General features: G+C 44.2%; 1 protein-coding gene and 2 long non-coding RNA genes across 3 annotated transcripts in view; 2 read left to right on the plus strand and 1 right to left on the minus strand.

Moving 5' to 3' along the window:
* The window catches only part of LOC138974831 (uncharacterized), a 128,200-nt gene that overhangs the window by 12,560 nt on the left and 92,354 nt on the right, over nucleotides 1–23,286 (minus strand). The gene's annotated exons all lie outside the window — the stretch shown is intronic.
* On the plus strand, nucleotides 3,860–8,120 carry LOC138974259 (uncharacterized). Its single transcript, XR_011458363.1, has 5 exons — nucleotides 3,860–4,243; nucleotides 4,748–4,850; nucleotides 5,839–5,899; nucleotides 6,265–6,357; nucleotides 8,106–8,120. It is a non-coding gene; the product is annotated as an uncharacterized lncRNA (long non-coding RNA).
* On the plus strand, nucleotides 9,470–12,843 carry LOC138974261 (uncharacterized). The gene is made up of 4 exons (XR_011458364.1): nucleotides 9,470–9,906; nucleotides 10,397–10,512; nucleotides 11,516–11,576; nucleotides 12,753–12,843. It is a non-coding gene; the product is annotated as an uncharacterized lncRNA (long non-coding RNA).

The following is a 23,286-nucleotide window of genomic DNA, read 5'->3' on the forward strand; positions in this document are numbered from 1 at the left end:
GCCGCTTCAAACTCACATACGGATTGCGATTCATATCCCCAGTTTCTCATGTTGGTAACCACTGGCTATTTGTCAGATGTGTCGTTCTCCCACATTTGAACGATGTTGTATTGCGAGCCGATCAAAATGCCCTTTAGTTGTCAAACCACCTTCTCTTTTTTCGCGCGGACCGGAACACACTTCGGAGATGACCAAGATCATTTCTGATTGGACAATAATGCCGACGCCCACATGACCCTAACTACACTGTCAAGGTCGGAAAGTCGTGAATACCACTGAAAAAATATCCTTAACTTTTTGTGCAAAGTGTACCATCGAAATGTGAAAATGACACACAGCACCGGAACATTGATACGTTTGCACGTGTTCCACGTTCTGATCCGGATATCAATGGGCGGTTCTAGTGAGGTTAATTTATGCCCCTTCTTTCTTTCGGCTGGTAACAGGCGGAACCTCGCGGCAAGATAACACGAGAAAGGAAAAAAACGTGCATTGGTCCCAAATAGCATGTCGCGTTGGTAACAGTTCGTGTGTAAGTCGTGTATTTTATACGGTAAAAAGACAATGGTAACAGGCGGAACCTCGCGGCAAGATCACAGGAGTTGTCTCGCGTTATCACCCCAGAAGCGCTCATTGACAGGGTGAGATCGAATGACGCCGTGATGTTGTCGCCAGGGGCTTGGAGTTATGTGTGAGGTGTGAGAAGAAGTCGTTGTTTGCAAGCATAATGACCTTGGAAAAAGTGGCAAAACAAAGTAAGTCCGCAAAATAAAATTCCCAGCAAAACGAAAGCCAATCAGATCATTATAAAGACGTTATTTGTCCAGCCACCTCTACAGTTTGCTTAAGATGGTCGTCACTTTTGAGGCATTTACTCAAACAGAAAATGTCGATACACCAGTTAACAGTTTTGGCGTTTACATGGAACGAAGAAGGAAAGCGGAAAAGGAAGAAGTACAAACATACTCGCAAAAAGCGATCTGCGCACCGTTCAAATCAAAGGGGGAAACAAGTCGCGTAAGGCGACATTACTACATTTAGTCAAGCTGTGGAACTCACAGAATGAAACTGAACGCACTGCATGTTTTCAGAATGATCGTAGTCCGCCGCTTGTGCAAAACGGAGTGAAACTGACGAGCCTGTTCAGCGCGGTAAAAAACGATCTGCGGGTGCGCATTTTCTCAAAAACAGGAAACCGGAAAAGGAAGAAGGAGCAAACGTGCTCGTATAAAAAAAAATGTGCGCATGTGCGAATCTAAAATAGCCGCGGAACAGTTGATCGGTGTATTTTGTTATGTGAACGGCTCAGATCATGTGTAATATTAACACCTTCACATTTAAATGCTTATTTTATAGCCATCCATTGAATTGAGAAGAGAACAAAGCATACTAAACTGCTAAGCATAAAACAAACAAAAAGGAAATAAACGGAACCAACAGCATCGCTTTGTATGTGTGGGTAGTAAATACGTTTAATTCACAAAATACGGCGGAAAATGGCGACCAATTTGTTGCACAGCGGCAGGTCACCTTTTTAAACCAAGGCCAGTACTTTCATACATGACAAAGGAAAGCAACTGAGGCCTGAATGAAAAAGTTATAGTGTTCCTTTGTGTGTCTGAGTGATACACCGTTTTGACCAACTATCTTCTAAAACGTAATTGCACTCAGCAGATTTTTCTTCCGCTCATAACTTTCGTGTCACACGGTCTTTGCGACAAAGAGATAGATGGCATTCTCGCAAAACATCATTGACAACTCAGACCCGTCATTTTCAGCCTTGACATTGGGAAGAGCAACTATTATAGTGTGTTTTAAGAAAGAAAAACATTGTAGTATCGGCAGAACACGACCAAATGAGTTTCGTGTCACAGCGTTATGGGCGTCAGATTTTATTTAGACTTTTTGTTCTCACACTGTAGCAAAATCATTATCAACACAGACCAGTCATTTTTAGCATAGACATTGAGAAGGCCTACTATTATGGTGTGTTTTAAAAAAAGAAAAACATGATAGTATCGGCAGAACACGTCCAAATGAGTTTCCTTTCACAGTGTTATGGGCGTGAGAGTGTTTAGACTGACACTGCAGATCATATCTCAAAAACTACTGAAATTTGATATGGATATTTTTGAAGGGATTTTCTCATGGAGAGTTTCTCCGTTTATTGATAGGACAGTTTGATGACGTCATATTTTCCCGTTTGCCAAAAAGTTGAGGCAGAACTTTCACAGTTAACAGTTTTTCATCAATTTGATCGAAATTCTTATCACACAATCTTAGATCTAGGCCGGATTATGGGATTGCATTTCAGCTTGGTACCTTACATTTTTGTTATTAAAATGTTCGTTCAAAATATGCCATTTTTTTAATTTTGTAAAATCTTATATTTGAAACAGAAAAGTCATATTGGTGTATTCCCTATTGCGTCCTTTATCTAAAACTATATAGTTTTATTGTATTGGATTGACAATTATGCATACAAATGAAAAAAACACGATAAATAACCACTATCTTTATTTATGTAAAATGCACTTAAAATTAACTTCAGTCTATACCTTATCATTTTCTGATTCCAAAAATATATAGTTTCATGGTGTTTGACGTTGAGAATATCCTCAAACTTAAACAAATTCGGATCGTTGAATGGAAATTATACTTCCAAGCTCCGTGCAGCTGACAACATGATAAAAGCACGTCATTTCAAGTGTGGAACACGCTCATGACGTCATACTGAAAGGTGATCAATTTTGGCTTCACCTTGAGACGTTTCATTTCAAACATGGCAACATTTTGTAAAGGGGTTTCTTTCTCAGATGTGTGTTTGCCCTCTGTCTGTCTCTCTATGTCTCCGTCTGTCTGACAGATTCAATCAAATGTGTAATTACTTAGTTTTGCAAAAGTCAAACTAAGTATAATTTACATAATTGATACAGGTCTCTGAATTCTTATTCAAAACAAATGTAATTGGTGTTTTAAACGCAATAATGGGGCATACTGTGATGAGTAGAAGAATGTGTGTTTACGAGCAGGAAAAGCCCAAAGTCAAGAATCGTGTTTTTCTTTCTTTATTTTCACCGCACTTCCCACAGACAATAAGCAACAGTGTGGTACCACTTACAGTGCAATATCTTGTACTTTATTTTTGACGTCTGTGCAACACTTCATTGACCCATGATCTGGGGCCAGTTTCATAAGCCAGAAACACAGTCGACCAACTGCAGTTGTCCGAGAGAACCACAGTAATCCGACGTTATCGGGTTTCACGAACAAAATTTCAGTCGGCCGACTGCGGGTCGTCTCACCGGAAGTCGGCCAAACACGGTGATGATCTCCCCCCAACACTGTGTTCGGCTTTCTGCAGTAAACCGAAAATAAATGTAATTATCCGCACAGTCAATGGCAGAATGCTCACACTTGTTTGGATTGTGAGCCAAACCTTGTGATTGTTCTTCGAAATTTATCTATCTTGACGCAGTAATCCAGGAGAAAAGTCAGGGTTATGTCTTGAAGACGTCACATTATGGCATAAGAGGGTTAGACGTCACGCGAAGGAATTACTGAAAGTCTCGGTCATTGTTATTTTGAGCGGGCCGAGACTAGTTTTTTCTTCGAAATCGGCCATTTCCACGTGCGAATGAACAAACGGAAGTGGTAATGTTGCTAAATTTAGCCTTCGACTTGGCCATTCGGATTACTGTACAGTCGGTCGACTGCGGTTGTCCGCGGGTGACGGTGATTCGCTCATGAAACGCGCTTTTCGGTGACCCGGCGATCAACCACAGTCGGTTCACTGCTATCTTAAGCGGGGCTCACACACAGGTGGAGCAAGCGGAGCAAGGGTGGAGTAGGCTGCACCAGGCGGAGAGATGACTCTACTTCCGTTGCAGGAGTGGAGAAAGTTGTGTGTGCGGTGCGGAGCAAGGAATAGGACACGTTTCTATTTTTTGGCTCCGGTGCAGCGGTGCAGCCAATCAGCGCACTCATCACTTTCTCCGGAAATAGTAGTGTGACACTAGGTGGCATCCCAAATAACGACGGCCGCCTTTTTCGAAAGAACTTTTTCATGGATTCTACACAAGAATGCCGAAACGGAAAGATAAAATGTGGTTTCCGCTAGATTTCAAGTCACGCTTTTCACTTTTCCGAGGAAGCCAACAGCTGAGTGTGAAGAAACGCTGCTGTTCAACTTCGAAATCTCCAGTCGCAGACGACCTTCGCTTTCGCAGTACAGTCAATGCAGGTGCGATGTTACTCATTTCCATCAGCTCGTTTTCGTATATATGTTTTTGCATTAAGATCGTATACAATGATTGGAATCAAAGGAGGATTGACTTCGGCATGCAAATGCGTTGGTTTGGCCGAAATCAATACAGCAGTAATTAAGCTAGGTTCTTTCTCGTCAGTTTGTTTTTGCGACTGAAGTTTGTCTTCTGAATGTACCACTTGCTTGATTTTGATTGTTTGTTCAGCTCCTCGGCACAAAATTCATCATGCAAGATATCAATTTGTTGAATGAAAAGGGGATAAGTGAAGTTCAAACATTTATCTGCTTGCAAAAACAATCGCAGGGACAGATCTATCTGCTTCATTGACTGACAGATTGTCATTGAATTTCCAACGTAAAATGACTCGTTTGCAGACTCTCTAATTAGATCCATCGAGTGTTTGTGTTCTTAGATCCATTGGCTATGCAGGCTTTTTGCGATCATAACATTGTTTAGGTTTGTGCTGGTGCAATCTGCAGATCAGAGGAGATTGACCGCAGGGTGACGCAGTGTCAGTGATCAATGCAACTTGTGTTCGACACTCAATATTGCCTTCTACCAAACTCAAGGGCAAAACAAAAGGTACATGCTTGTGAATTCATATTATGTAATGTCTGTGAAGATTAACACCGTTTTTAGCTCTAGTCTGAGTGATCATGCTTATTAATATCCAATTCAAGTTACGTACGATACATACTCCGCCCCAGCACCACCCTCACTCCATAGCACTGCTATTCAGATACTACAGTCCAACAACCAACCCTCTAAAAGTCCCCCCCCCCCACACTCTCGGTGTAACATCTGTTGCTATCTGCACCTTTGTGTGGTAATGGGGAACTCTTGCTCAAATAGTTTCAGAACTGTTGATATTATAAGAGTTTTATTTACCAATGGTTTACCAACCGACACTCTCTATGCCCACCCCCCACCCTCTTCCCCCATCCCTTCCCTCTACAGGCACGTCTACTAAAGTCTGAGTCGTGATAGGATCAAGAGGATGCCACAATGATCCAGGTAACTTTGCAAATAATCATACTGATATAACAGAAGAAAGTTATTCCACAGTCATTTCTGCTTATACATTACAGTGTTTCACACTGCACAACAGGAATTTGTGCTATGTTATAATCTACAAACAACAAAGACCCTCCAGCCACCACCACCCCCCCCCCCTCCTCACCTGCAACATATACATGTTCATGTCCAACTTTCCCAGTGGCTCTTAATCTTATGCCTATGACTGTTGATATTGAAGAGTAGAAAGTGTTTAGTTTTCAATGACTAAATTTTCCCTCACACACACACACACACACACACACACACATACACACACACGCACAAACACACACGCACATGCACATAATGCACATAGCTGTTGTCTCCTTCTCAATCTCTCTATGTCTCTCTGTTTAATTAACATATTTGGATCACTAACTCTTCACTGAGATTCAGTGTTATGTGTTATGTGGAGTAAGATTAGTGAATGTTGCTGCTGATTCTGTTGTTCTTACTGTTCTTCCTCCCTGCATAATCTTTTTACTCCTTAAACAGTTTTTTCTTATTACTACAGTGCGTCTATGGAGTGTACATCAGAGATGTGATGGGACCAAAAGCATTCCAAAATGAAACAGGTAACTTTTTAAACTGGTCTTCATTTGGTTTATTGAGAAGTTGGTTCACATGATACATTTCAGAGTCGTCCTTTTAAATTCGTTAAATATTGCACCAGTCACTACATCTATAGATGACCATGCTGATTAGTTTCAAACTGTGTACATAGCCAGCTTATCCCCACCCGTACTTCCCTCAGTTCCCAAACTACCCTTCTACAGCCCCCACCCTTCCCATCTCCCCAAACTCATTAGATCACTGACATGACACTGATCTTTATTTTATGATTAAATGTTCTTTGAGTAAAATCATATAGACTGTTGGTGCTGCTAATGTTGTTGTGACTATTCTTCCTCTGTGTATTCTTTCTTAATCTTTTCTTCAGATTGCAGTTCTCCCATGCACCACATCGTCTATCAATGGAGTCTACAACTACAACAAGATGTGATTTGAGTACGAGAATGTCAAAATGATGAAGGTAAACTTTTAAACACATAGAGCTGAACAAACTGCTGAATTCAAATATACAATTACAGTCAACTTCCTTGTAAACGCCCAGTATCGAGCACACGCCCACCCCCTACTTTGGGTCAACAAACTCTGAATAGGGTATATAGGGTATAGTACCTTGTAATCACCCACCCCCACATCCAAAGGTGCAAAAAAACACCCGACAGTTTCTTTTTGTTTTTAATCCTCTTCACAAAATACAGAGATATTGGCCGAGTGAATAATGAATGACAAGAGGCTGCAATGCAGACATACCGCTGAGTTCATACATTGGCCACTGCAGTCTTTGGATAGCCATGTCAAAAGTGGACAAATATTTGAGAGACTCATCGAAGGTTTACGAGGTCGACCTTGGGGGATTTAAAGAGATCAAGTAAACTGACCTGTGTTTTTATTTTTTATTTTTTTTATTTTATTTTTTTTATATAAAACGTTGCTGTGTTTGACATGTATACATTTCCCCCCTCCCCCCTCTTTGATCAGGAAAACGGAACTGAATGCAGTTATGATGTTTCATTGTGCAAGTTTATGACTTTTGTCCCGACACAAGCGCTGCTGCTCGTAACGCTAGATATGCGAAGCAGATCTTCAGTCATAATTTTCTTTTGCGATATGAGCATTTGTTCTAAAACTATGGCACACAGGTGTTGCTTTGTTTAGGTTTCCATGTTCCATTCAGGCGAAGCACTTGCACACACACGAACGAGTTTGTCACATAGTGAGAAACATGAGGGTATAGACATGTTTTGCACATTAACAAATCCTACTATCATTCTCATAACCAGTGATCAAATACACGATTTTTCACTGTATTTTGAGCAAAATTAGTGCATACGGGGGATTGGCGAGTACAAGGTAGTTTACGGTACAGGTGTTTTTTTTCATGCAAACAAAATTTTAACACTAAATGTCAGGGTATTTATCTCCATGCAGATTGTGAGGTTAAATTGCAGAGAGTTATTATGCAATGTGTGACTTGCATCGAGTTGTGTCGCTATGCAGAGTGTGACTTTTCTTGTTTAATTGCCGTACTATTAAATGGAAGATACTCAGATTAAAGAAAGTCTTACATTGGGAGGTAGGAATGTGCTTTTGCATGGTTTGTGACAAGACAAACTTTCCTTATAAGAGCTTAAAGATACATTCCATGACGTTTGAACCAAAATGTCAGCTATCATAGATCTCTCGAACTAAACAAAATGAGGGTAACCTTCTACCGGAACGCATACCAAAAGCTCTTTAGCTTGGTTACCACCCTTTCGAGGGCAGGTAATTTGAGTAGTTTTTTGACATCTAGCATATATGAGATCTTAGTCAATGCATCCCTCAGACAACCAGTGACACCGTTAATGACACATGAAGCAATAAGGTAACTATCAGATAACACTTGTATACACAAAATTTACTCGGACAAGATCAACAAAATCTTACGATTTTGTTAACTCATTGGAGACGTAATGTTTTAATCCTTTTTTGTTGTTGTTGAAAATGTGCTGAAAAAAGAAGATTACAGCTAGATCAAAACTCAAAAGTGTTCCAAATTACCCCTCCATTTGACCTGTGAACTCGCCACTGTGTTGACCTTTGTCATGCATAAGATATAGTTAATAATCACCAAATATTAACTAACTAGGTCAACAGGTCAAGAAATATTAAGCATTTTTGTGGGCTGCATTTGTTTCATTTGTGTCACCTTTTATGTTTATACTTTTGCAGGCTGGTGTGGAGTTCTGATGTTGCCAGGGCGATGGAAGACACATACATAAGACATATAAACAAACTTCCCTGTGAAGTGTTTTGATCACAAATCACCATTATTTTACACATTTATGCATATCTATGCTCAGCTCAGACTTGTGCTTTGAAATTTGATGTTTAAGTACTAGCTAATAAAGTCTTCGCAGTACATGGAATGGGATCAAAAGTGTGTGTGTGTGTGTGTGTGTGTGTGTGTGTGTGTGTGTGTGTGTGTGTGTGTGTGTGTGTGTGTGTGTGTGTGTGAAAACAACATTCAAAAATGTGACCCTCCACCACGGAATGAGTCGCATGTCACCTCGCGCGGTTTTGCGCTAGGCTTAATATAAGTCTGGGGGGTGTCTGGTAACTGTCTGAGGGTCACCTTAGTCACAGGCTTATAACTCGAAAGGTTTTCGCTCTTTTCTAAAACGGTTTTCACCACTGGATAGAGCATTCAAAACTCTTTAGGAAAATGTAAAAATATAAAAATCATGCTAAGATGACATGCGACTCATTCCGTGGTGGAGGGTCACAAATGAGGGTGAGATAAAACATAAAAAAAGCTACAGCACAGATACTTTTTTTGTTTTTTGTCTAGCGTCAAGGACGGATCAAGGGGGGCGGGGGGTTCCTGTCACCCCCCTCCCCCCCGGCCTGAACATGTATCTCCTCCAAGGGTGAAAATGAAATAAAAATCAATAAATCATGACAAATATTCGGAGAACGCGCCAGCTAGATTCCACATATTCTCATCTACATTTCAAAACGTCCAGACCCTAGCGCCCTCAACTAATGAACCCCTAACACAATTGGGCCCCCCCCCCCCCCCCCCCAACCTGATACGGTCCGGCCATGAGCGGCGTTCTATATCGTCCTCTTTAGAAACTTGTTGCGCTGTTGACACACGTACGTTTCTATTTGCAAACATCCATAAAGTAATATTTTGTTAATCATGTTCAAAACATTTCTTCTGAGTAGAATGAAGCTAAATGAAACCACACACAAAATGAAAAAAACTAAATCTAAATCAAAGCCATATTGCGCGTAACATAAAGCAACAGTCTAACCGTCTGCAAGAGAGATTGTTAGTAGTAGATCTAAAAGAAAAGAATGGATTCCATGGAAGCTAGTGTAACTATGCACATTGAACATCTTTGAAGCTTCGGATATAACTCGATAAAACAAAAAAGAACCAAAACTTAAAACATGTCCCAACAGTTGTTAGTCCACCTCTCTCTTCACCCGACCCCCACACTCACATATTTTGTGTCTGAAAAGCTCTAAAACGCACTGGCACACACACACACACACACACACACTGACTTATACAGAGTCCATTTAAGCGGGGCTCACACACAGGTGGAGCAAGCGGAGCAAGGGTGGAGTAGGCTGCACCAGGCGGAGAGATGACGCTACTTCCGTTGCAGGAGTGGAGAAAGTTGTGTGTGCGGTGCGGAGCAAGGAATAGGACACGTTTCTATTTTTTGGCTCCGGTGCAGCGGTGCAGCCAATCAGCGCACTCATCACTTTCTCCGGAAATAGTAGTGTGACACTAGGTGGCATCCCAAATAACGACGGCCGCCTTTTTCGAAAGAACTTTTTCATGGATTTTACACAAGAATACCGAAACGGAAAGATAGAATGTGGTTTCCGCTAGATTTCAAGTCACGCTTTTCACTTTTCCGAGGAAGCCAACAGCTGAGTGTGAAGAAACGCTGCTGTTCAACTTCGAAATCTCCAGTCGCAGACGACCTTCGCTTTTGCAGTACAGTCAATGCAGGTGCAATGTTACTCATTTCGATCAGCTCGTTTTCGTATATATTTTTGCATTAAGATCATGTACAATGATTGGAATCAAAGGAGGAATGACTTCGGTATGCAAATGCGTTGGTTTGGCCGAAATCAATACAGCAGTAATTAAGCTAGGTTCTTTCTCGTCAGTTTGTTTTTTGCGACTGAAGTTTGTCTTCTGAATGTACCACTTGCTTGATTTTGATTGTTTGTTCAGCTCCTCGGCACAAAATTCATCATGCAAGATATCAATTTGTTGAATGATAACGGGATAAGTGAAGTTCAAACATGTATCTGCTTGCAAAAACAATCGCAGGGACAGATCTATCTGCTTCATTGACTGACAGATTGTCATTGAATTTCCAACGTAAAATGACTCGTTTGCAGACTCTCTAATTAGATCCATCGAGTGTTTGTGTTCTTAGATCCATTGGCTATGCAGGCTTTTTGCGATCATAACATTGTTTGGGTTTGTGCAGGTGCAATCTGCAGATCAGAGGAGATTGACCGCAGGGTGACGCAGTGTCAGTGATCAATGCAACTTGTGTTCGACACTCAATATTGCCTTCTACCAAACTCAAGGGCAAAACAAAAGGTACATGCTTGTGAATTCATATTATGTAATGTCTGTGAAGATTAACACCGTTTTTAGCTCTAGTCTGAGTGATCATGCTTATTAATATCCAATTCAAGTTACATACGATACATACTCCGCCCCAGCACCACCCTCACCCCATAGCACTGCTATTCAGATACTACAGTCCAACAACTAACCCTCTAAAAGTCCCCCCCCCCCCCCACACTCTCGGTGTAACATCTGTTGCTATCTGCACCTTTGTGTGGTAATGGGAAACTCGTGCTCAAATAGTTTCAGAACTTTTGATATTATAAGAGTTTTATTTACCAATGGTTCTCCCCTCCCTCCTTCATATTACACCGACACTCTCTATGCCCACCCTCCACCCCCTTCCCCCATCCCTTCCCTCTACAGGCACGTCTACTAAAGTCTCAGACGTGATAGGATTAAGAGGATGCCACAATGATCCGGGTAACTTTGCAAATAATCATACTGATATAACAGAAGAAAGTTATTCCACAGTCATTTCTACTTATACATTACAGTGTTACAAAACAGGAATTTGTGCTAAGTTATAATCTACAAACAACAAAGACCCTCCAGCTCCCCCCCCCCCCCCTCCTCACCTGCAACATATACATGTTCATGTCCAACTTTCCCAGTGGCTCTTAATCTTATGTCTATGACTGTTGATATTGAAGAGTAGAAAGTGTTTAGTTTTCAATGACTAAATTTCCCCTCACACACACACACACACACACACACACACACACACACACACACACACACACACACACACAAACACACACGCACATGCACATAGCTGTTGTCTCCTTCTCAATCTCTCTGTGTCTCTCTGTTTAATTAAAATATTTGGATCACTAACTCTTCACTGAGATTCAGTGTTATGTGTTATGTGGAGTAAGATTAGTGAATGTTGCTGCTGATTCTGTTGTTCTTACTGTTCTTCCTCCCTGCATAATCTTTTTTCTCCTTAAACAGTTTTTTTTTATTGCTACAGTGCGTCTATGTAGTGTACATCAGAGATGTGATGGGACCAAAAACATTCCAAAATGAAACAGGTAACTTTTTAAACTGGTCTTTCATTTTGTTTATTGAGAAGTTGGTTCACATGATACATTTCAGAGTCGTCCTTTTAAATTCGTTAAATATTGCACCAGTCACTACATCTATAGATTATCAGATTAAGTTGTCTTCTTCTGCATTATGCATATGCAATATTCATCTTTAGTGCGCGCGCGTGTGTGTGTGTGTGTGTGTGTGTGTGTGTGTGTGTGTGTGTGTGTGTGTGTGTGTGTGTTTATTGGTTGAAGACGACACAGGCCCCTTCCCTCATTTGTTTATCTGTGTGCGAGACTTCGTGAGTCAGTTGCATAGGCAGGATAGCTAACTGAGTTGCCTGCAAGACCATTAACGGCATTTTGCACTGTATATTTGCTGTACATTAATTTCAGCTTAGGTATGACCAATACCAAAAGTTACAATGTTGTAGGTGAAATGGTCTGTCTTTTGGGCTCTTTCCAAAAAGGATCCGAATTCGGGGATAGACTCAACCGTTTCGGGTTTTATATGGAGCCGTACACTAATTAACCCGATTTAAGCATTAAAGAATTTAAGAGTGTTAGTTTTGGAGGGTATAAACTATGTAATTCAAATGAAAATTTCAATAATAAATTTTCGTATAATTAATATACTTACCCAATTCTCATAGTTTATACCCTCCCATCCTTCCACGCTACTTAATTTCCTATGGCGTCTTTTTTTTAGCTTGGTTACCACCCTTTCGAGGGCAGGTAATTTGAGTAGTTTTTCGACATCTAGCATATATGAGATCTTAGTCAATGCATCCCTCAGACAACCAGTTACACCGTTAATGACACATGAAGCAATAAGGTAACTATCAGATAACACTTGTATACACAAAATCCACTCGGACAAGATCAACAAAATCTTACGATCTTGTTAACTCATTGGAGACGTAATGTTTTAGTCCTTTTTTTTGGTTGAAAATGTGCTGAAAAAAGAAGATTACAGCTAGATCAAAACTCAAAAGTGTTCCAAATTACCCCTCCATTTGACCTGTGAACTCGCCACTGTGTTGACCTTTGTCATGCATAAGATATAGTTAATAATCGCCAAATATTAACTAACTAGGTCAACAGGTCAAGAAGTATTAAGCATTTTTATGGGCTGCATTTGTTTCATTTGTGTCACCCTTTATGTTTATACTTTTGCAGGCTGGTGTGGAGTTCTGATGTTGCCAGGGCGATGGAAGACACATACATAAACAAGCTTCCCTGTGAAGTGTTTTGATCACAAATCACCATTATTTTACACATTTTTGCATATCTATTCTCAGCTCAGACTTGTGCTTTGAAATTGGATGTTTAAGTACTAGCTAAAAAACCCTGAATAAAGTCTTCGCAATACATGGAATGGGATCAAAAGTGTGTGTGTGTGTGTGTGTGTGTGTGTGTGTGTGTGTGTGTGTGTGTGTGTGTGTGTGTGAAAACAACATTCAAAAATGAGGGTGAGATAAAACATAAAAAAAGCTACAGCACAGATACTTTTTTGTCTAGCGTCAAGGACGGATCCAGGGGGGGTTCCTGTCACCCCCCCCCCCCCCCCCCCCCCTGGCCTGAACATGTATCTCCTCCAAGGGTGAAAATAAAATAAAAATCAATAAATCATGACAAATATTCGGAGAACGCGCCAGCTAGATTCCACATATTCTCATCTACATTTCAAAACGTCCAGACCTCCCTAGCGCCCTCAACTAATGAACCCCTAACACAATTGGGGGCCCCCCCAACCTGATACGGTCCGGCCATGAGCGTTCTATATCGTCCTCTTTAGAAACTTGTTGCGCTGTTGACACACGTACGTTTCTATTTGCAAACATCCATAAAGTAATATTTTGTTAATCATGTTTAAAACATTTCTTCTGAGTAGAGTGAAGCTAAATCAAACCACACACAAAATGAAAAAAACTAAATCTAAATCAAAGCCATATTGCGCGTAACATAAAGCAACAGTCTAACCGTCTGCAAGAGAGATTGTTAGTAGTAGATCTAAAAAAAAGAATGGATTCCATGGAAGCTAGTGTAACTATACACATTCAACATCTTTGAAGCTTCGGATATAACTCGATAAAACAAAAAAGAACCAAAACTTAAAACATGTCCCAACAGTTGTTAGTCCACCTCTCTCTTCACCCGACCCCCACACTCACATATTTTGTGTCTGAAAAGCTCTAAAACGCACTGGCACACACACACTGACTTATACAGAGTCCATTTAGAAATATGTTCAGTAATTGCGATCAGTAAAAGACAAGACTTTTGTCTCCTTTGGTAAACATCACGGTGTTTTTTCCCGCCACTTCTTATCCACGTGTAAAAATATTTCCCATCAGACTGCGCGAGTGGAGAAACTACGTCATATCATAGGGGAATCCCCTACCGGAGCAGGATCGGAGCAGCCTGCTCCGGAACCGGAGCTTGTGTGTGAGAGGGCAGGTGGAGAGCGGAGCAGGATCGGAGCAGCCTGCTCCGCTTGCTCCGCCTGTGTGTGAGCCCCGCTTTAGAAATATGTTCAGTAATTGCGATAAAAGACAAGACTTTTGTCTCCTTTGGTAAACATCACGGTGTTTTTTCCCGCCACTGCTTATCCACGTGTAACACTATTTCCCATCAGACAGCGCGGGTGGAGAAACTACGTCATATCATAGGGGAATCCCCTACCGGAGCAGGATCGGAGCAGCCTGCTCCGGAACCGGAGCTTGTGTGTGAGAGGGCAGGTGGAGAGCGGAGCAGGATCGGAGCAGCCTGCTCCGCTTGCTCCGCCTGTGTGTGAGCCCCCCTTTATGAAACTGGCCCCTGTTCACTTATAGAAAACCCGAAGGAGCTTCGGTGGCTTAGGAAGTTAGGCTTGTAAACAAAAGGCAGAACTCACCAAGTGTGACACAAACCAGTAGAGCAGCTGATGGCAATGTTTCTTTCCTCATTGAACTTGTTCTGCTCAGATGTCCTCTGTAGTTCAAACTTTTGTCTTTTGATCTGCAAACTGGGTTGCAGAATGACACAAACAAAATGTACTGGCAGGCAGTGCAGATTCGCTCTCCAGAATGAATTGCTTGACGTGACGTCACATATGTATGTCAATTACAACGACGTCATTTCAGTCATGGAAAAGAACAATGAAGGATCGGTTAACACGACCCTTTACGTTTCCAAGTCTTGGTCAACAGATACAATTTTTTTGTTCGCGACGACGTATTTTGCGTTGCAAAGGCGGCAGATTCGGTGCGGGAGGGGTGGGGGTGGTGGTTGTTGAGGATGAACTCTTGCCCAACACAATAGCACACACAAATAAAACAGTAATTTCGACAACTGATCCTCTGTCCCTTACTGCACATGTTTGACAAACAATAGGTTACGTAAATCGAGAAGGAAACACACAGACGAATACGAATACATAAACAGACACACATACACGCACACAAGCACACGCGCGCACGTACCCACACACACGATGATGAATTACACATATGGCATTAGGTAGGTCCATTGCGTCTTTGTGATATGAAAGCGCTGCGAGCTGTGAAGCAGCGCTATATAAATGTCCATTAATATTTTAGTTATTGAGACATCCCAGTGCACTAAGGGATTTATAGTAATATATGGTAAATGTCCACAATATTTAATTAACCTCTTGCCACCACTAGTCTCTTCACTAAATCCCTACCACAGAAGACGACCATTCGAAAGATTCGTACCAGCACATAGGACAGACATATTCCGAACATCCTTCATTCCATTCTCCACAGTTTTATGGAATAATTTGCCTGATGTGATTAAAACAACACATTCAATAAGCGAGTATAAGCATTATTTACAAAGTCCTGATCATAGTGTACCAGCTTATTATTATTTTGGAAAACGACAGACAGAAGTTCAACACTGCAGAATGCGTTTAAATATTAGTAACCTTAATTCAGACTTTTTGAACGTAAAATACAGGTCACTGACAAAAATGCCAGTTAAAGTTTAGAAAATGATAATAACACGCTGATCCCGTGTATAGATAAGAAAAGTTACTGATCTGCCTAAAAGCGCTGGTTAATGCAGGTGTCACACACCCCACGTTGTCACCACTCAAAAGAAATCATAAATATAACAGATGACTTGGTGGTAAGAAAGGTGCAATAGACATGGTGCACTTAGCTATTTGCCACTGAGTGGGCGACCCGTGAATAGTCTATCTCCACAACTGCTCCGTTGAATGAAGTGCCGGCTGGCGTGGAAACGAAGCAGGGATTAGTGGAGATATCAGGCGCCTCACTCAGTCGCTGAAGATCCTCCCCGTAGTCTACCAGAAGATAGCAGACGTGTAGATTGGCAGGATGACGACAGCGACAGCAACCACCAGTACGCCAGAACACCAGGTTGGCAGGTTACATCAGATGTTCCGGTTACAGCATCCCGCAGATCAGCAGGTAAGAAGATACGTAAGAACGTAGTGTAGAAAGTAGTAGGCTGCAACAAAAAGCATCGGTGCACTAAACATTCCACGCTACCCTTCACACTCCACCTTTAAACATGTCACCTTTACATATTTCATAGAGCACGTGGGCCTGCACAAACGAACTTTTAAAACAACAAATCAGCTATTTTCCTTCCTTCTTTCCATATCTGCAAAATAATAATAATAATAATAATAATACGAATATTTATAACGCGCACATATCTCACCAACAGGCGACTCAAGGCGCACATACACTCATTCACACACACGGAGACTTAAAGTCAGTAACACACACACACCATCAACCATTACTTTCCGTTGTCGTCTGTCATATGAGCGTTGATGCGTTGAGCTGTCGTTATGCGCCATACATGGCCCAGCTCATCCGGCTTCAGCGTGTTTTTATATCGGAGTGGTCCTTCTCCTAGACTGGTGGCTTTACAGGGCTGTCGAGTCCAGTCTACCCGGCTATTTGGCCATAGCTGGCTGGTTTGTTTATCTGAGGTGACCTTCCCCAGGGCTAGAACTTAAGATGCGGCTCTTGATCGCATGATGCTCCCGTCATTGGAGACCTGGGGTATTTCTTGAGTGTAACAGTGCCACCTGTTACCCCGCCCCATCCTGTTGGAAGCACCGCCAGTTGGTCTGCGACTGCTTATTCGTCCTGGCAAGCCTGGCTTATTTCGCAGCTAACCTCCATATCTGAAGGCCATCTCACTATCCGCCACCTGTGAACGCGCCTGGTTGGGGGTGGTCGCCCCTACTGTCGCAGGCGAACCATTACAATAATTATGTACAGTTATTCAGGGTGGGATGGGGTGGGCAGTGTAGAATGCATGGATTATTTGGAAAAAAGGAATGTCTTGAGTGCAGATTTGAATGATTCGAGGGACTGTTGTTGACGGAGGGAGAGAGGTAGTGTGTTCCATTGGCTAGGTGCTTGGAAAGAAAATGAGCGTTGACCTGCTGTTTTGAGTTTGGTGTGGGGGATGTTGAGCTTGAGGGAGTCAGATTTTGGTGCTGTAGTGCGATTGTTTGGCGTCTGCGATGAGTGTCTGAACATGTTCCTTTTGCTTGTTGTAAATCTGTCTGTCAACTACCAGCTTTGAGGTTCGCGACTTCCTCTCAAAAACCATATACAGATTAATATTTTAGCGTCACAAAGAGCAAATTATACGCTAACCTGGAAAGAACAACAGAGAGTATTTCATTCCACAAACACAGATTCGTCAACACCGTTAAATAACGATTTATTACCTCAACAGCCTATGTAGGTAGCTCTCCTTTAAGTGAGTCCGCTCCCTTGTATGGCTAACGCCCGTCGACGCCTTTCCTGCCACACACCACTCTTGTGCTGAATTCCTGCCACACACCACTCTTGTGCTGAATTCCTGCCACACACCACTCTTGTGCTGAATTCCTGCCACACACCACTCTTGTGCTGAATTCCTGCCACACACCACTCTTGTGCTGAATTCCTGCCACACACCACTCTTGTGCTGAATTCCTGCCACACACCACTCTTGTGCTGAATTCCTGCCACACACCACTCTTGTGCTGAATTCCTGCCACACACCACTCTTGTGCTGAATTCCTGCCACACACCACTCTTGTGCTGAATTCCTGCCACACACCACTCTTGTGCTGAATTCCTGCCACACACCACTCTTGTGCTGAATTCCTGCCACACACCACTCTTGTGCTGAATTCCTGCCACACACCACTCTTGTGCTGAATTCCTGCCACACACCACTCTTGTGCTGAATTCCTGCCACACACCACTCTTGTGCTGAATTCCTGTCACACACCACTCTTGTGCTGAATTCCTGCCACACACCACTCTTGTGCTGAATTCTTGCCACACACCACTCTTGTGCTGAATTCCTGCCACACACCACTCTTGTGCTGAATTCCTGCCACACACCACTCTTGTGCTGAATTCCTGCCACACACCACTCTTGTGCTGAATTCCTGCCACACACCACTCTTGTGCTGAATTCCTGCCACACACCACTCTTGTGCTGAATTCCTGCCACACACCACTCTTGTGCTGAATTCCTGCCACACACCACTCTTGTGCTGAATTCCTGCCACACACCACTCTTGTGCTGAATCCCTGCCACACACCACTCTTGTGCTGAATTCCTGCCACACACCACTCTTGTGCTGAATTCCTGCCACACACCACTCTTGTGCTGAATTCCTGCCACACACCACTCTTGTGCTGAATTCCTGCCACACACCACTCTTGTGCTGAATTCCTGCCACACACCACTCTTGTGCTGAATTCTTGCCACACACCACTCTTGTGCTGAATTCCTGCCACACACCACTCTTGTGCTGAATTCCTGCCACACACCACTCTTGTGCTGAATTCCTGCCACACACCACTCTTGTGCTGAATTCCTGCCACACACCACTCTTGTGCTGAATTCCTGCCACACACCACTCTTGTGCTGAATTCCTGCCACACACCACTCTTGTGCTGAATTCCTGCCACACACCACTCTTGTGCTGAATTCCTGCCACACACCACTCTTGTGCTGAATTCCTGCCACACACCACTCTTGTGCTGAATTCCTGCCACACACCACTCTTGTGCTGAATTCCTGCCACACACCACTCTTGTGCTGAATTCCTGCCACACACCACTCTTGTGCTGAATTCCTGCCACACACCACTCTTGTGCTGAATTCCTGCCACACACCACTCTTGTGCTGAATTCCTGCCACACACCACTCTTGTGCTGAATTCCTGCCACACACCACTCTTGTGCTGAATTCCTGCCACACACCACTCTTGTGCTGAATTCCTGCCACACACCACTCTTGTGCTGAATTCCTGCCACACACCACTCTTGTGCTGAATTCCTGCCACACACCACTCTTGTGCTGAATTCCTGCCACACACCACTCTTGTGCTGAATTCCTGCCACACACCACTCTTGTGCTGAATTCCTGCCACACACCACTCTTGTGCTGAATTCCTGCCACACACCACTCTTGTGCTGAATTCCTGCCACACACCACTCTTGTGCTGAATTCCTGCCACACACCACTCTTGTGCTGAATTCTTGCCACACACCACTCTTGTGCTGAATTCCTGCCACACACCACTCTTGTGCTGAATTCCTGCCACACCCCACTCTTGTGCTGAATTCCTTTATGCGTTGGAATTTCTCCCCCGCTCAGCCAAGAGTCCTGACGCCTCGCGTCAGAAACACATACATAGCGAAAGGTGGTATCTTCTTGAAGTTCCTCAAAAGCCCTACTGTACAAGCAGAACGGCACGTTGATATAAAGTGTAGAATCTAACGTGTTGAAAACCATCCAACTCTTAGGAAGAAGACACCGATCCTTTGTCACGTTTCAATATATCACTTAAGGTGATTATGAACCGGTTAATTACTACTAATTAACTAACCACACCACGATCCACTCTCGCAGTCATACAATTAAATAGAGTCAACAAAAGTATAAGTTTCAGACGCCTGTTTATGTATAAACTCGCCACCTCCCTCGAGCCTTCACTCAAAATATGTTCCTTTTACGTTCTCAACACGTAAAAAACCCGTGATCACTGACAAAATGCCAGTAGTATATAGAAAATTATAGTAACACGCTGATCCCGTGTAAATACAGTCAAATGAGAATGTTCTGTTCAAAAAGCTCTAGTTCATGCAGGGGTCACACACCCCACGTTGTCACTACTCCAATGAAATCACAGATAAGAAAAGACAACGGTGGTCAACGGGGTGCGTAAGACACGGTGCACTTAGCTTTCTTTCTGTATGCTGGTTAGTCGGGTTGCTGGTTAGCCGGTTTGCTGGTTAGCCGGTTCGCTGGTTAGCCGGTCTGCTGGTTAGCCGGTTATACGTTAGCGTAGCTTCCTCAGGTCCCAGCTCCAACGTCTGCAGCTAGCAGTGTCCCGCCAAAGGCAGCCGTGCAGCGGTTACAGGAACACGAAACGAAACGAACGAAGGCTGCAAACAGAAAGCATCGGTGCACTAAACATGTCAGCTACCCCTCACCCACCACCTTAAAACGTGTCATCTTTAAATACCTCATCGAGCACGTGGGCCTGCACAAAACGGACTTTTTACAACAACAAAACAGTCATTTTCCGTCCTTCTCTCCCTATCTGCAAAAACCATATACAGATTAGTATTTTAGCGTCACAGAGAGTAAATTATGCGCTAACCTGGAAAGAACAACAGAGAGTATTTCATTCCACAACACAGACTCATCAACAGCGTTAAATAATGATTTATTACCTCAAAAGCCTATGATTGTACTCTCATGGAAGCAAAATCCGCTTCCTCCCTGGAACAGCCTCTGTTCGTCAACAGTGACCGAAAACCTCCAGAACCCCTTGTCGAATCCTTATGCGAAAGCCATCGCCGACGAAGGAATGTTGACGACTTGTCCTCAGCAAAACAGGTGCAGTGAGAAGGTAATAGCTGGTGGAAGCTCCCCTAGAGTGCCGAATACAATATTCGGTGAAAAACCATCATACTCTAGAAACTGTGTATTAGATCCTTCCCCTTCTGCCGCTGGGTGTCAAGTGCCCCGCCCTTGTGTCTCTCTCAGACAACCTAGCCAATAACACGTGACTGACCTTGTCACAAAACCAGTCCAGCTATACACAATTCTGCCTCCCAAGCAGAAAAAAGACACGAGAAACTCAATCCGTGAAAATCCCGTGCGCGCTGTCAGCGAAAAACCGTCAGCCCTATGACAGCAAAAAACCCCACCGCGAAACTCGTGCGCTACAAAACATCCGTGCTCGTTGAGCACTGTCAGCAAACTCTGCTGTAGCCCAATATCACGTACAGGCGCTTTCTATCATAATCGACCAAGAACAGGCACTCCACCGAGTGACACTTTCTTGGTCTCTGTCACCCGATCGTGACACACCTCCCCTCTTCAAGACGAAACCTCGGTTTCGCTCACAGTCATGTTCTCCTCTATAGCCCGAGAGAGAAAGTCAGCTCCAACATTGTTGGCGCCCGGAATGACGCGTACCGTGAATTGGTACGGTTGGAGAATCAACGCCCAGCGCATAAGTCTGGCGTTTGCCAACCTTGCAACCTGAAGATATTCTCCAGACAGAAAGGTCGTCCGTAAGAACGAGCAACCCCTCGTTTCACCCCTGATAACTGCAACCTTCTCTGTCTTCTTGTCTTTGTTCTTCTGGTCTTTGTTCTTCTCCCCGTAGGCTGTCCTCTCTATGTAGGCGCGCAGCAGGTTGGCATGGTACAGGCGTGCTTTCCCGTGCATCATGATCCTGTAGTCGTTCTGGCCCACCCTCGCTGTCACCTCAAAAGGTCCTTGCCACTGCAGTTGTAGCTTGTTGTGTTTGACAGGTAGAAGTAGCAACACCCGTTCTCCAATCTTGAAGCTGCGCGGCCGTGCCTTGCGGTCGAATCCTCGCGCGTAACGCTGTGCTGCTCTCCCCAGGTTCTCTTGAGCCAGTTTGCAGGTCTCTTCAATCCTGTTCCTGAGTTCTACGATGTAGGTCGCTGTCGTCTGCACCTCCTCGTCAGCTTCTTCGTCTGTCCAAGCCTGACGCAGGATAGCCATGGGACCGCGTACCTGTCTGCCGTACAACAACTCAAATGGGGAAAAGCCCAAGCTCTCCTGAGGAACCTCGCGGTATGCAAAAAGCAATGCTGGGATGTACCTGTCCCACGTGCGTGGTTTCTCCTGAGCTAGTTTCCTCAGCATGGTCTTCAAGGTGCCATTGAACCTTTCCACCAGTCCGTTGCACTGAGCATGGTTAGGAGTGGTGAAGTGCTGCTCCAGTGATAGCAGTCGTGCTGCCTCCGCCATCACTCCTCCCGTGAACTGCGTGCCTCTGTCGGTGAGTACCTCTGATGGAATTCCCAGCCGGGACCACATAGTAACCAGAGCCTCAGCTACTCGCGTGGCTTCAATCGATTTCAGAGGGATCGCCTCTGGGTATCGAGTAGCGTAGTCCACCATGGTCAAAATGTATCTGTTTCCGTCCTCAGACGCAGGTAAGATGGGCCCGATGATGTCCACTGCCACCCGACGAAAGGGTTCGTCGATGAGCGGCATCTTCTCTAAGGGGACCTTCCTCACCCTTCCTTTGGCAACCACCTTCTGGCACTTATCGCAGGACGCACAGAAACGTCGGACATCCGTGCAGATGCCTGGCCAGTAAAAGTGGCGCCAGGCACGATCCGTGGTCTTCTTGATGCCAAGATGACCTCCCAGAATCGAGTCGTGTGCCGTTGCCATGACACCCTCGCGAAACTCGCGAGGCACGACAACCTGTTTGAATGTACCTTCTTGGTTGCTGAACTCACGGTAGAGCAACTTCTTGTCCCTGAGGAACTTTGACCTCCCATGCTTCCCGCTCAGCTTCACCTTCCCCGACTTCGCGTGCTCCCGAGGAGTCGCTAATGTCGGATCAGATGCCTGAGCCTTCGCGAGAAGCGCGGGGGTCACGTTTCCCAGGGCAGCTCGTGCAGCAGGTAGGGGTTTGAGAGGTTTGTCCTCTCGCTCCGCCTGTGCCCGCGTGAGCACTGAAATGACGTCGGGAGACCGATAAACGGGAACCTCCCTGGTGACGCCGTCCACAAACTGAACCCGGTTTCCAATGAGCAGGTCGCATGGAGGATCGTCCATGACGACGGCCACAATGGTCCCCGTGAACAACGGTGTTACGACCTTGATCACTGCCGTGTTCAAGTCGTAAGCGTGAGATGCCTCGGCCATTCTCACCCTGATGCTGTCTCCTGTGTAGGCCATAGCTGGAACTAGACTCGCCCGAACCACTATCATGTCTGCCCCTGTGTCCCGCAGACCTTCGCCCTTCACTCCGTTAACGTAGACGTTGCAGTGGGGCTGGAAATGTTTCCTGGAGCACGGAACGCAGAGTTGTGGAATTGTGCATGAGCTCGTGACGTCCCTTAGCTCCTCACTGCCAACAAAGTGTACGCCCTTCTGGTCAGCCTGTCTCCTGTGGCAGTCCTTCACGTGGCCCCGCTTGTTGCAGTAATAACACTGGATGTCAGTTCTGGAACTTGATCCTTTGTGTCCCTGATCGTCCTTCCCGTCCTTGGGTCCTGAAGAACCTGAATTTCCCGATTTTCCCGGCCGTGAGCCTGAAGATTTGCCAGAGATCGCCTGGGCGTCCTCGTGTACTCTGATCCAGTCGGCTGCCTCCTGAGTAGTCTTTGGCTGGTGTTCCTGCACGAAGGTCACCACCTCAGGTCGC

This window comes from Littorina saxatilis, linkage group LG8 (genome assembly GCF_037325665.1).
Source record: "Littorina saxatilis isolate snail1 linkage group LG8, US_GU_Lsax_2.0, whole genome shotgun sequence".
NCBI lineage: Eukaryota > Metazoa > Mollusca > Gastropoda > Littorinimorpha > Littorinidae > Littorina > Littorina saxatilis.